The sequence below is a fragment of the Aethalodelphis obliquidens genome, unplaced genomic scaffold, assembly GCF_003676395.1.
Source record: "Aethalodelphis obliquidens isolate GAN/ISIS:26980383/991018 unplaced genomic scaffold, ASM367639v1 scaffold1, whole genome shotgun sequence".
Classification (NCBI taxonomy): domain Eukaryota; kingdom Metazoa; phylum Chordata; class Mammalia; order Artiodactyla; family Delphinidae; genus Aethalodelphis; species Aethalodelphis obliquidens.
The window spans coordinates 98,942,881-98,953,073 of record NW_020837945.1 but is presented as its reverse complement, the minus strand read 5'-3'; the positions used below and the strand labels follow the sequence as shown (position 1 = coordinate 98,953,073).

Below are 10,193 nucleotides of genomic sequence, written 5' to 3'. Positions count from 1 at the left end.
ATTGGAGCTATAGGAATCAGGCTCCCTGGCTTCAGACTATACTACAAAGCTACAGTAATCAAGACAATATGGTACTGGCACAAAAACAGAAACATAGATCAATGGAACAGGATAGAAAGCCCAGAGTTAAACCCATGCAATATGGTCACCTTATCTTTGATAAAGGATGCAAGAATATACAATGGAGAAAAGACAGCCTCTTCAGTAAGTGGTGCTGGGAAAACTGGACAGCTACATGTAAAAGAATGAAATTAGAACACTCCCTAACACCATACACAATAGTAAACTCAAAATGGATTAAAGACCTAAATGTAAGGCCAGACACTATCAAACTCTTAGAGGAAAACATAGGCAGAACACTCTATGACATAAATCACAGGAAGATCCTTTTTGACCCACCTCCTAGAGAAATGGAAATAAAAACAAAAATAAACAAATGGGACCTAATGAAACTTAAAAGCTTTTGCACAGCAAAGGAAACCATAAACAAGACCAAAAGACAACCCTCAGAATGGGAGAAAATATTTGCAAACGAAGCAACTGACAAAAGGTTAATCTCCAAAATATACAAGTAGCTCATGCAGCTCAATATCAAAAAAACAGACAATCCAATCCAAAAATGTACAGAAGACCTCAATGGACATTTCTCCAAGGAAGATATACAGATTGCCAACAAACACATGAATGGCTGCTCAACATCACTAATCATTAGAGAAATGCAAATCAAAAGTACAATCCTCACACTGGTCAGAATGGCCATCATTAAAAAATCTACAAACACTAAATGCTAGAGGAGATGTGGAGCAAAGGGAGCCCTCTTCCACTGTTCGTGGGAATGTATATTGATACAGCCACTATGGAGAACAGTATGGAGGTTCCTTAAAAAACTGAAAATAGAACTACCATATGACAAAGCAATCCCACTGCTGGGCATATACCCTGAGAAAACCATAATTCAAAATGAGTCATGTACCACAATGTTCATTGCAGCTCTATTTACAATAGCCAGGACAGGGAAGCAACCTAAGTGTCTAGCGACAGACAAATGGATAAAGATGATGTGACACATATATACAATGGAATATTACCCAGCCATAAAAAGAAACGAAATTGAGTTATTTGTAGTGAGGTGGATGGACCTAGAGTCTGTCATACAGAGTGAAGTAAGTCAGAAAGAGAAAAACAAATACTGTATGCTAACACATATATATGGAATCTAAAAAAGAAATGGTTATGAAGAACCTAGGGGCAGGACAGGAATAAAGATGCAGACATGGAGAATGGACTTGAGGACACGGGGTGGGGAAGGGTAAGCTGAGACAGAGTGAGAGAGTGGCATGAACATATATACACTACCAAATGTAAAATAGATAGGTAGTGGGAAGCAGCCACATACAACAGGAAGTTCAGCTCGGTGCTTTGTGACCACCTAGAGGGGTGGGATAGGGAGGGTGGGAGGTAGATGGAACAGCCAGGGAATATGGGGATATATGTGTACATATAGCTGATTCACTTTGTTTTACAGAAGACTCTAACACAACATTGTAAAGCCATTAAACTCCAATAAAGATGTTGATAATTAATAAATAAAATAAATAAATCTCCCCAATTAAAAGAAAAAAAAATGATTCTGAGTATAAAATGCCTATGCTTTCATGTTGTTTTGTCCTGCAGCGTTACTTTTCAATCCTTGAGGGTAGTCGAGCATAAATTATATTCCATAAAATACTATGGATATTCAAGAATGCACCATGACGTAAGAGCCAGGTTTTTACCTTTCCCTGACACCATGATGGATATTCTCCTCTTGCCTCTCCAGATGCATTCTTCATATTCTCCACGTGCTCTGTGTCTCAGACTCTGCACCGTATTGAATGTATCAATGACTTCCCCTGCCCTCTGGAAGAATATCAGAGTCAAGGAAGAGAATACAGCCAGGGTATGTATTCTCCATTCCCCTAGAGCCATATTGCTATTGATCAACATTGGTTGGCTGCATCCAGTGTCTGAAGTGCACAGCTCTTGGACCTTCCATCAGTTATCCTTTCCATACAGTTACTTTTTCTTATTTCCAAAAGCTATTATTTCCTTGGCTACTCCGACCTAGGGCTGCTAATATTTTACCATTGTTTTTAGTTCTGGGAATAGCAGCATCCTGTATTGGTCAAACCAGCCACCGTTTGAAAATGTCTCTTTATTGAAGGCTCCTTAATTGCTGTATTTGAATGTGCCTTCTTTTCCTGCCAGAACACTGGTGCAGTTCCAAATGATTTAAATATTTATAGACTGTTGTTGGAGGATAAAAGGAGAGAAATAATCTAGGTGTAAATGTATTTTGGAAGACATTGCTCAAATAAATCCAGGCTCTTCCTTTGTGCTGAGTTTAATTCCACCCTGGAATTGGCCTGCTCTGTTTGCTGAATTACCTGCAGGGCACTGAATGGTGATCGAGGCACGAAACATATTGATTAAATAGTGTTGGTTGGTAGCCATAGGTCTATGGAGTTTGGAGATGGTTTGTATCAGCTTGTCAGCATTCTTCTATTGATAACAGTGAGATTGATGATTTGCACCTGGTATCTGTGAGGTTTCTGGGACAATTTGCAGTTGGGTCTGATTAGGTAGAATATGCTTACATGACCATCAGAAACCTCAAGGGAGTCCCCATTTGGGGTTCTGTTTCTGAGGTATTTTGTATACATATAAGGGTCCTGATCTGAGAGGGAAAATCTGTTTGATAAACCCTACAGAAGCAGGGCAATTGTGGCTCCCACCTGGCTTCTTTGGACACTTTCCTATGAGGCATCCTTCATCTGTGATACATATCCTTACTTTAATGCTGTCATCATATTGTATCTTTTCCTGCAATAGACTATGAGTATGTAAGTATTTTTTATTTTGGGTCATATGATTCTTCTTTATCAATCAAACCTTTCTAACTGACACTGTTAATGTAGCCTTGCTTTCTTCATGTTGCCTGAGAAGTTGGCACACCTCATTGCATTTATGGCATCCAGCATAGTTCAGAAGTCATAGGATAGAAACGCTAGCAAGAGCCCTTTAGTCAGAGGGGCCTGAGAAAGTTTTGTTAGGTTTTTATGTACCAGTATGAGTAACATTATGTTTCAGTTGTGCCCAAGAAAGGTGTGGACATGGTGTTGACAACCAGGTTTAGAGAAGTCTTGTGACTGGGAGAAGGAGGCCTCAGCAACACTTTATATGGTCTGGCTCTGTGAGACTTGGTGAGGATGGAGATGACTCAACATATGCCAGTGGGGTGAGGTGACTGTACCCAAAGAACTTATAATCTCACCCTCCAAGTAGGTTACTACCTAAGCCCCAGATCATAGAATTCACTATGGGATGAAAGAGACCTGTTTTGACGGGAAACACATAATGGGTTGCGATTTTCATTACTGATTGAATAATGTTTCTCTATCATGTAATGTAATAAAGCTCATTTATAAATTAAGTTCTTTAATAGAAAAGTGAAGTTACATTTGTAATACCTGAGGTTATAGCCTGAGATTGATATCCATTTAGAATACTGACTTTTTTCCCCAGGCCACACAGAACACTCATAAATTAACAGCCTCCAGAGAATCTTACCCAGTACACCATATTTAACAAATATTTATTGAATATGTGGTAGGAAATGAATAATATTATGAACAAAATCCAAAAAGAGTCTTGTTGAAAATAACATGACAATCAAATCATTACAAATAAATGTATAATTTATTACTTAATAAATCTTCTGAATTATGAATACAAAGGACATGGTCCTAGGTATCTGTTTAAAGCATGGTCCAAGTATTGGAGGGGTGGGCCAATGAAGCTGTCTCTGCTGAAAAGACATTCATGTTAAAGTGTGAAAGGTCAAAAGAAGATAAATAGGCAAGTTTGAATGTACTAAGGCAGGAAGGATATCTGCGAACGAAAAACATTAAATATACAATAAGGTAATAGATGAGTGTTCCCAAATATCTCTGAAAAGAAATCCTGATACTGTCTCACCTGCAACTGAGAATCTCTACACTGAGGGTGTGTATGGGTGTGTGTGTATGTATTTGTGTGTGTGTAAATGTGTGTTTCAAAAACAACTGCAATTACAATATAGTTTCTTAACAAGAGTGGAAGAGGCTGTTTTTTTTAAACTTTGACTTTAGCCAAATGTTATAACTTAAATCATACTAGAAAATGGTAAACTGCAGAGCTCATGCTCATCTAGAATGGAGAGTTATTAATAATAGCACTGTTGAATAATCAACCCAGGCTTAGGATGATACCAAGTATGATGTGCTAAAAATGGTGCTAAAAACTACAACCGCGCAGGGAGGTGATTAACATCATGTCCCTTCTTTAATGATGAGGAAGCCAAATCTAATAAAGTTAACTCTTTAATATTCATCCAGTTTTTGAAAGTATTGATCTTCCACAATGAAACATATGATACCCATATGCATATTTATATTTATTGTGCTGTGTAAGTCTGAGATAGGAGCATTTATTTACTTTTACTAAACAGGGTAAGGAGTGAGTCTGTGTGGTATCCATGTTGTTTCTTCTCAGTGTGCAAATGCTGCTTTCTCCTTTTGTAAGAGGAACCTGATTGATGCACGTATGCTTCCTCGAGATCTCAACCCATGTGTTTCAAGGGAAACTGATTGATGTGTTCAAAACAGTCTAATCTAATCCTGGTAAACGCATTCCCCCTGGCAAGTATCTGACATACAAAAGGGCAGGCCTAAGCAAATTTGGTCAGTTAACCTGAGAAGAATTTGATACAGGCTTCATGGAAAGAAGCTTCCTTACCATTAAAATGCAACCTGAGGAAGACAGGCTCCCTCGCTCACAACTATGCATGAGCAAGCATAGCCCAAATAGCTGCTGTAGTTATGAAGGGTCCAGTCTCAGGATGTAGCAAACATGTTGGGGGCAGAGCAAAGCCAGGATTTTAGCAAAACAATTTGTCCTTGCTTTAATCATCTACCTGCCTTCTCTTTAAGACTCTGTAAATTAACGAGTGTATATGTGTATGTGTGTGTGTGTGTGTGTGTGTGTGTGTGTGTGTGTGTGTGTTTTAAGTCAATTTAAGTTTTAATTTACTTCATTTATTTAACTAACTTACTAATAATGCAGGCAATGTCAAAAGTTAAAGAAACAGTATTTGGAAGAGAGTTTTCAAGCACACAGGAAAGGAAAAGGGATTTTAGGAAGATGAAAAGGATGGAAAGGAAAGAAAAGCATGGCAAGTGGCCTGGGACCAAAGGAGTTTCAGTATGATTAAAGCAGAAGTTAAAATTAGGATAGAGATATGTTAAAATTTAGAAAAATAGAAATAAAGTAGAAAAAAATACAAAAATATCAAACTGCTGCTTGGTTAGGGAATTCTAAGGAAAAGCATTTACAAATGCAAATATACATGTACTTTAATAACTATGTACATTTAAAGAGCAAGGAATAGAATAAAATCTAAAGAGTTATAGCAGTTATGAAAATAAAAAGGGAAATATGCATAAATTCCTATAAATAAACACAACACTAAATATTTTATGAGGATGGATATATACCCAAGGACAGAATTGAAATATATTAGAGTGTGTGCCTTTGGTGAGAGAGGAAAATGATACTGGAGGTCAGGGATAATGTGGAGAAGAATATCTCTTTAGGATAGTGATTTTATTTCATTGGATATATACCCAGAATTGGAATTGTTGAATCATTTGATAGTCCTATCTTTAAATTTTTGAGGAAACTCCATACTGTTTTCCATATGGCTGTACCAACTTACATTGCCACCAATGGAGTACAAAAGTTCCTTTTTTTCACATCATCACCAATACTTTTTTTTTTTTTCACTTTTTGAAAATGACTGTCTACCAGGTGTAAGGTGATATCTCAATGTGGTTCTGATTTGCATTTCTCTGAAATACTAGCATGTTGAGCATCTTTTCATATACCTGTTGGCCATTTGTATGTGTTTTGAAAAATGTCTATTTAGGTTCTTGCTGAATTTTTAAGCAGATTGCATTTTTTTTTTTTTTTTTTTTTTTTTTTTTTGCTGTTGAGTAAATGTGTTCCTTATATATTTTGGATATTAACCCCTTATCTGATATATGGTTTGAAAATATTGTCTCCCATACCATAGGTTGCCTCTTCATTTTGTTGATTGCTTCATTTTGTTGATTTGCTTCTTTTTCTGTAGGAAATATGACAATACTTGTGCTTTCATAGTAAAGGTTATTCTCTGAATTTAACAAGGCATTATTAAATATAAATCAACTTTACACTTTTTCAGAAGATGAAAATATGACAAAGTATTTTGTCCTATTAATCTAAAGAATGGAAAGATGTGGAACTTCATTCAGAACAGACTGAATTTGGGGGGAGAAACAAACATGTAAAATAAATAATTCAAATACAGTTCTCTAAATGATATATTAAAAGCAGGTACAAAATGCTGAGAGATGATATAGGAGATAAGAGTTAATAAATGTGCTCATGTATATACATGTTCTTTCATAGGTTCAATTTCTTTCCAAGTTTAATTCTTCCTTAGAATGTGGTGAGTTGTAATCATCAGATCAAATTATTCCCAGTGTCCAAGCAGTTTCATTCATAACAACTCTCAATAGGTCATAAAGGTAATTTTGAAATTTAGAATTGGCTTACTATTTTATAATAAAATAACCTAAAATGTGTATAAAGCACATTATATATTATAGAATCTATAATTTTAGTCAATTACTATATTTAGTTGTCGACTTTAGTATTTTCAGAAGGAAGGGAAAGAAGTAAAGAAGTTGTAGTGGTGGTGGTAGTGAGGGTATTATCATTGTATCTTACAACAAACACAAATCCTAGACATATACCATCTCGGGAAAGCAAAACTATGTTCTGTCCATGTTTGCAGTTTTCAGTCTAATGTTTCTCAACTTCAGTGCCTTTGCTTAAAATCTTTTATCTCCCCTTTCTTGTCCCCATATCTATGTATTCGAGTTTTACTTATTTGTCAAGGCCTATTTCTCCTACAAGGCTTGCTAGATTGTACAAGTTAAAATTAATTCCTCCTTTATAGCATTTTTAAATCCCAAGTGTGTATTAATACTATTAATTATAATCTGCAATGTGTTTTTTTAGGGATCTTATCACATTCATCTTTGTAGTGCCCTATGGCCAACATGAGTCACAAATGTTCACTATAAATGGCTGTGACTAGTTTCAAGAATTCATTTTGCCTATGGTAAGAGATAATGACAAATTGTGATTAGATTTCAGATAGATTGCAAAAATATTTAAAAATAGAAATCAAATTAAATCAACCTCAGGTAGCATGACATAATGTGTAAAATAACATGGCTTTGGAACCATAGACCTTTACATTATACACCTAGCTCACTAACTTATTTCTGTTATATAGGCCAAGCTATTACCCTTGAACTGTAGTGCCCTTCTTATTTGTATAATAGGGATAATATTATACAAATAACATTACATAATATTACATAACATTCACAGTAGGACTCATAATTATAAATCATAAATGTGAATACCTGGAATAGCATCTCTTACAAATGCTCAAAAATTGGTGGCTAGTACCAGGAGAAGTAATCACAGTCAGTATTATCGGTCATCTAAAGACTGGCTAGACGAAAGCACCAATAAGTCTATCATATTGAAATTAAGATAACTATCAATCTGGTTAAGTCATCAACACAAGATATTTGTGGTAGTGTACTTATAAATCTAAATTAAGTGTCTGATAGAGCTTATGATAATGTTTGTAAAACATTAGATCCTACCAGTACAGAAAAAGCTGCAAATAATAGACAGGTATAGCTCGATCAGATGTTTTGTGGTTTTAAGGTAATGAAAACGTTAAAATATGTAATCACAGTTGATATGAAGATGTATGCTATTAACTGACAATATGAGCTTGTTTCTCTTAATTGATAGAGCTAAAGTACTTAATTATTTGGAAGCTACCCATGTTGCTTTGTATAACTGGAAATGCAATTGTATAAATATCCCAAATATCAGATACATGAATATATGTATCCACCTCTTTGAGTTCTACCTTATTTCTTTATTTGGGAAAAATTGTTTTATATCTCTATGGGGGGTGTGTGTGTGTGTGTGTGTGTGAAAGAGAGAGAGAGAGAAAAGAAAGGAGAGAATGAGAAAGTGTACCAGGTAGAAATAATTTTTTAAAATAATGAAATAAAATAAAATGAATTGCAGAGACTACATCAAAAAGTTATCACTAAGAAATAGAATATTAATACTAATGGAAAACAACTGTTGTCTTTCCCTGAGATTTACATTTTGGGGGGACTTTTATAAAATATTCTCATAGGAATAGTTCTCAAAACATAATGCATACTTACTTAAAAACTACATAAGTATACTTAAAAATGCTCTGATTTTCAGAACTCATTTCTAAAGTAGTTTTTTTCTAAAAGCTCCTCTTGTGCTGTCAGAATGGAGTTAGCATTCACACTCTTACATTCAATTCCTCGGAAGCATAAATCCTTCCAAATGCAAGAGGATCCTAAAAATAGTCACTGGCCAGTAAGGATTAATCAGACTCTGCTCACGTTATCGTTATTTATATACCATTTTCCCAACTGAGCATCCCTACTGCCATAATGACCTGAACGCATGCAGTGCTCAGCTGCCAGAGGAGAGCTTACAAGCGGATTTTATTGCTTTAGACACAGTGAACAAAACAAGAGCCCATCAGCACAGGAACATTAGGATGCCAGAAGTCTGTTCCAATCATTTGCAGTAGGAAATCACTCTACAGTATGAATATATATCAAACCTGTGTATCTTTTTTCAAAGTCTATAACACCCAATAAACTATACCTTAGCAGCAGTGATAAATGCATTCCCCTGAATTGCAAATGATATTTCTTTTTTTAAATTGAAGTATAGTTGATGTACAATGTTGTGTTAGTTTTGTAAATGGTATCTTAAGTTTATATTTAAGTTAAATTATCATCATTCCCCACAAATAGTTTTATAGTTAACCTCTTTGCCTTTTGGCACCACTGAAATTTGGGGGCATATTGAATTATCTTCTACCAAATAAAAACAATAACCTTCATGTCTATGATACAGAATAGTACTTTTATTTTTTGGGTTGGGTTCCAGACCTTGTATAGAGTATTCCTATTCATATACCATAGTAATTTAATTTGTGTTCACTGTGAGTCATTGAATTAGACAGTTATTTATATCTTATTCGTCTGTCCTGGAAAAATAAAAGGGTTTTTAAGTATGTATCTGTAGTATATCCATTCTAGAAGTCAAAGTAAAGATGGGATAATTATCTCTACTTCACAGATTTACATCTAAAGATTTTCCTCTTAGAAATTTCACATATGCCAATTTATAGTCAATATGGTTGATGATTTCATATTGTGAGACCCTTATCTTATGCAAAATATAACATATGTTTAATTCCATACCATACTAGGAGGCTGACAGAATTAGAAACTGTCAAAAAAAGTATCACTGTAAGCAATTATTTTGATATCACTATGTATTTTCTTACAACATAAAATCTCAGATTGGCAAAATCTAAAATACTTATTCATTGTCATAGCTTCATTGTAGATAATGAAACTATAATGAAATTTTAGTTATTTTGAATCAAACAGAACACCTATTGTGTTTAATTTTATGTTGATGACCAGCAAGAATCAAAAGCTTTCAATTTTTTTTTTTTTTTGCGGTACGCGGGCCTCTCACTTTTGTGGCCTCTCCCATTGCGGAGCACAGGCTGCGGACGCGCGGGCTCAGCGGCCATGGCCCATGGGCCCAGCCGCTCCGCGGCATGTAGGATTTTCCCGGACCGGGGCACGAACCCGCATCCCCTGCATCGGCAGGTGGACTCTCAACCACTGAACCACCAGGGAAGCCCAAAAGCTTTCAAATATTTGACAAAGCAATTGCAAATGAGTAAATCAAAAAATAAATTTTAAAAAGTCAACTTTCTTCCATTTTTGCATTGTCATAATGATAAACACCTCTATATATTTAATTCATGAAATTTGTCATTGTTCATAGCTTTTTTTCAGATAATAATGTGAAGTTGTTTACGTGAGCCTATTACCATAACTTGATCAATTTACTAATACAAATGCAAATAGTCTCGTTTCTATCTTAATTATTTAATATTAAGT

The 10,193-nt window shown here is 35.2% G+C and overlaps 1 long non-coding RNA gene across 1 annotated transcript; it reads right to left on the bottom strand.

The window, feature by feature from the left end:
• Nucleotides 1-703: 703 nt before the first annotated feature.
• On the bottom strand, nt 704-9,516 carry LOC113623687 (uncharacterized). Its single transcript, XR_003434031.1, has 3 exons — nt 9,506-9,516; nt 1,140-1,146; nt 704-887 (listed from the first exon to the last, which is right to left on the bottom strand). It is a non-coding gene; the product is annotated as an uncharacterized LOC113623687 (long non-coding RNA).
• Nucleotides 9,517-10,193: the final 677 nt, after the last annotated feature.